Source organism: Sciurus carolinensis, chromosome 1 (assembly GCF_902686445.1).
Source record: "Sciurus carolinensis chromosome 1, mSciCar1.2, whole genome shotgun sequence".
NCBI classification, from domain to species: domain Eukaryota; kingdom Metazoa; phylum Chordata; class Mammalia; order Rodentia; family Sciuridae; genus Sciurus; species Sciurus carolinensis.
In genome coordinates this window covers 61,668,641-61,673,841 of record NC_062213.1, presented here as the reverse complement: position 1 = coordinate 61,673,841, position 5,201 = coordinate 61,668,641, and the positions used below count along the sequence as shown (strand labels likewise).

The 5,201-nt window shown below is 34.6% G+C and overlaps 1 pseudogene; it reads right to left on the bottom strand.

Annotated features, from left to right (window-relative positions):
- Nucleotides 1-4,969: 4,969 nt before the first annotated feature.
- On the bottom strand, nucleotides 4,970-5,201 carry LOC124976046 (small integral membrane protein 15-like; annotated as a pseudogene).

Below are 5,201 nucleotides of genomic sequence, written 5' to 3'. Positions count from 1 at the left end.
CTAGCAGGAGTCCCACTAAGATTACAACAGATGAAAGACGCCCCTATCTCCATTAATTTCTTTCTTTCTTTTTCCCTGCAAATGCCATAATTTTATTATTCTTTATACCTGAGTAATATACCACAGTTTCTTTATCCATTCATCAGTTGAAGGACATCTAGGTTGGTTCCACAGACTGGCTATCATGAATTGAGCATCTATGAACATTGATGTGGCTGTATCTCTGTAGTATGCTGATTTTAAGTCCTTTGGATATAGGCTGAGGAGTGGGATAGCTGGGTTAAATGGTGAAATTTCTTTCTTTCTTTTAGATGCTTGGGACAAACCCAGGACCTAAGGCATCTATCTCATTACTATTTAACATCATATAACACCATTCAATCAAAGAAGAAAACAATTCTAATTATTTTAATTTTACATAAGAATTAGAAAAATTTAAAACTCTGTAGTTTATATGATGTCATACCTGACAACCCAAGATAATTCAATGCTAAGGCAGAATAAAATAATTTAGTAAAGTAGAAGGCAAAAAATCAACATAGAGTTATCACTACCTTTACATATACAAAAAATAACTGTGGAAAACATTATCATTATTTTACAATAAATTAAAAATATTACCATATGGTGAAGCAATTCCAGTTCTGGGCATATAGTGGACCCTCCATATTGGCAGGTTCTACATCCGTGTATTCAACTCACCGTGGGTCAAAAAAATTAGGAAAAAAAAAAAACTATCTGTACCAAACATGTTGATTTTTTCCCCTGTAATTACTCCCTAAATAATATAGCATATAAACTTTTTACATAGCATTTCCATTATATTAGGTATTAAAGTAATCTAGAGAATTTAAAGTATATAGGAAGATGTTTGTGGTTATATGCAAATTCTATGCCACTTTATATAAGAGCCTTGAACATCCTCGGATTCTTTTTTTTTTTTTTTTTTTTTTTCGGTATCCATGGAGTGGATCTTGGAACCAATTCCCTGAGGATACTGTGGAACAACTGTTCCCATTTTATTTGCTAAATTAATTAATTCATTTATTTGATACCAGGGATTAAACCCAGGGGTACTCTATCACTGAACCACATCCCCAGCCCTTTTTATGTTTTGAGACAGGTCTCCCTAAGTTGCTTACGGCCTCTCTAAGTTGCTGAGGTTTGCTTCAAACTTGAGATTCTCCTGCCTCAGGCACCTGAGCACTGGGATTACAGGCATGTGCCACCTTGCCTGGCTTATGTTCCCATTTTTGCTGTTGAGAAAACCAGAATGGAAAATTACATGACTTGCTTAAAGTCACACAACAGGTAAATAAGTGGTAGAGCCAAGATTCGTCTTTTTTCCTATGTTTAAACTCTGCTATGTATGAGGAATAAAAACACTATCCAGTGTTCTACAATTGAAGGGAAACAGTAATGATAGAATTATATAAACATACATAGCTATAATTACTTACGATCCAAGGCTAGTTGTGACATGCTGAAAGTGATACACAAATAAAAGCAAATAAGAGAACAGAGATTGGGGAGGTGACAAAAGATGGGAAAGCAAATCATGTTTTCATGGGGATGGTGGAGCTGGCGAATTTGTAAATGATGTCTAGGATGACTTAACTGCTTGTGAAGGTAGAAATATGGCATAGATGTTGAAATACATACCATTTTGATTATAGAACAGGACAGAACATGAACAATGATGGGTTGGAAATAGAAAAGGGAAATGTGGGGCAGAGGCTGAGTCTGGGGCTGGCCCCATAGCAGTGATCTGTAGCCTATATGACAACTTCCAAAAGGACACAGAACTTTGGATGGGAAACAGTGTTCATGGAGCTTGTGTCAGAGGTGGACACCATGGCTAGAATCGCGAGGCAGTGCTCACAGGTGTGGCCAATAATGGGAGTACATCATTGTTTTAAGAAGTTTGAACCAGATCCCATGCTGTGATTGGAAGTTCTATGAGGACTTGTTTAGCCTCCTGAATAACACTGTGGCAATATTCAGGTATGATGTTTGGGTCCCAGCCAAGCAGGGAGTCCAATAGGTCTGCATCATAACTGATAGCAAAATTGAATTGGAATCAGGACCCTGTGGCAAATATGAAGTCAGACCAATTAAGCATGGAATCAGGGATCAGAGGACAAGTTGTACTGCTATAAATATATTCAAGATCCACAAGATATCAGGGTAAGAGTAGCAAGATTCATTTCATTTACCAGACAATAATGGGGAAGAAGTTTCTAAAGTACACAATTCAACTAGAATTGGACTGGGGACTCAGCATGACTGAACTTAGAGGCTAAAGGTTCTTTTGCCAGTGATTGGTAGGTATAATGTTAGAAATACAGGTTGAATTCAGACTGTGATTAGCCTTGAAAACAATTCATTTTGTATGTATCAGGAATGACACCATATCTGCTACAGAAAGATGATTCTGAAAGAAGGATGGAAGAATGTTTGGAAAGGACAGTTATAGGATGTAGGACTTCATTTCAACAGTGCATGAGAATAGGAGAGAGACCAGAAAAAGACCCTCCCCAACACTCAGTAACTTGATTAGAAATGAAGGCAACTCTATAGTACTTTGAAGAGAGAATACCCTTTTCAGTCAATGATACTAGGTCAGTTGGACCTTAACATGGAAAAAAAATAAATCTTGACTGATCCCTCCCTGACACCATACATAAACGTCAGTTCTAGATGGACTATACGTGTTCTAAATGTGAAAGGAAAAACAGTACACTTTCTAGAGGGAAACATAAGAGAGTAGCTTCATGACCTTGGAATAAGCAAAGATTTCTTAAACAACACAGAAATTCCTAACCATAAAGGGAACTAATTTGGATTACATTATAATTAGGAACTTTGGTTTCAAAAAAATCCCAAAATTAAGAGAGTGTATGGCAAAGGCTGCGGTTGTAGCTTAGCGGTAGAGTTCTTGCCTAGTATGAGTGAGGCACTAGGTTCGATTCTCAGTAACACACACACACACACACACACACACACACACATACTGAAAGGCAAACTGCAGATTTAAATATTTCTAATACAGACAGCAAAAAATAAGTATACAGTCTATAAATCAAGAAAAAAGATGGGCAACCCAATACAAAACAGGGCTAAAGAGACACTTCAGAAAATAGGAAATTAAGAAGAATATGCAAAGTGCCAATAAATACTTTTTTGATTTAATTTGTCAATAACTGCTATGACTTATCATTTTTTTCTTATAAAAGTATCAAATTTATTTCAATATCTGGTTTCATTTTTAAATTAAAGCTGTTGGACAATTATTTAACTTAAAATTCATTCTCAGAGGTACAGAAACATTAATAAGCTATTAAATACAGTGAATAAAATTAATGGACCATGCATTTAGAAAAGCCATGTGTAACAGTCAAAAGTTCCAGTAATACTACTTAACTGAAAGATCCTTTAGCTCTGTACTTCCAATTATACCACTCTCATTTTGAATATGATTTATCCTATTTGTTCAATATTACTATGCCCAACAAAATCTTCCCAAATTTTAAGCCTTTTTTTTTTAACCATTTAAGAAGTTTGACTTAGCTGTTAACTTTGTAAAAGAAATATCAAATTTTAGTTTTTACCTCAAACTTGTTGGATCAAGAAGTACAGGACATCACTACCTATGAGTTAAAGAATGGAATAAAACCAAAAGTGCCATCTATATAATCAACAAATTATCTGATAAAACTTTTTACCTACTTCATTGTTCTAGTTAACACAAAAATAAACTGGTTCTAAGATACTACAGCATTTGGCATTTTTACTGCAAGTTTTAAATTAGTGTTATTCTTCTCAACAACTCATCTCTTAAGAAAATGGCAGTGTTCATAAGTACAAAAACTGTTAAAACCAGAAGGTAGTACTCTACATAATCAAGGCAAGGGAATTCTTTATAAAACTCGGTTTTAAAAATGAGAATGTCTTGATAATTGCCAGTTGTCTCAAAGGCTAAAATCAGAAAAAATGAAGAAAATAGACTTATATACTCATTGATTAATACTATTTTATTGAGCTGGGGATATAGCTCAGTTGGTAGAATGCTTGCCTTGCAAGCATAAGGCCCTGGGTTCAATCTCCAGCACTGCAAAAAAAAAAAAAAAAAAAAAAAATTACTGTTTTATTTTGAGGAATCCAGAAATGATTACATTCCAAGGAATAAGAAATAATGATAAAAGATGTGATTAATATACTCTACCTCCTTTAAGCCAAAGCAAACTTTTCACCTCAGAGAGGATAATTCTTTTATATTCTTAACATCCTTTGTCCAGAACAGGATCCCATTTTAAGCCACTATTTGAATAAAGTTCATAATCTAAACTCATTTTTCTCCATAGGATGTTTTCATTTCAGTACAAAAGCTACAATGGCAAATGACTTAGTCACTTATGAAGAACTTTTAAGAATTTGCAGGTTAGGTAACCATATCTGAAATACTTAGGACTAGAAGTGTTTGATTTTTTCAGATTTTGGAATATTTGCATATACATGAGATATCTTGAGGATAGAACCTAAGACTTAACACAAAATTCATTTGTATAGCTTGAAGGTAATTTTATATGATATTTTTTATGGTATTTTTAGTGTACTTGTGTTTTGACTGAAACCCTTCAAGAAGTCAGGTGTGGAATTTTCCACTTTTGGATCATGTTTGTGCACAAAAAATTTGGATTTTGGAGCATTTGGGGTTTGGGATTTTCTGATTAGGGATACTCAACCTGTGTAATTAATGTTTATTTTAAATAATTGACAGTAGATACCAACAAACTTCTATACTCAAGCCTAAAATTACTGTTTTGATGTCAAAACTAACATGAGTCTTCTATATGGTCAGATTCCATTTACTAAATAATACTATCAGGAAATCCAAAAAATCTTAGTCCTTCCAAAGTTGCATAATTTCCAAATGATTTTTCTCTGGTTGTGGAGTCTATTCATTCCTTTAGTCCTTTTTCAGTCGTTTAGCTTTTGCAATATTTTCTTGACGTTTTTGATTCTTCTTTTGCTCCTTCCTCCTTCTCCCTGGCTTCAATCATCTTGGCCAGTTTCCAGGACAGCACTGCACTTGCTAGGAACAGTGGAATAAGGGCCAAAATAACTGTTGTAAGGAAGCCATATGGGTCTTTTGTAGCCCGTTCCACAATATACTCAGCCCAAGCCTCTATGACAAACAT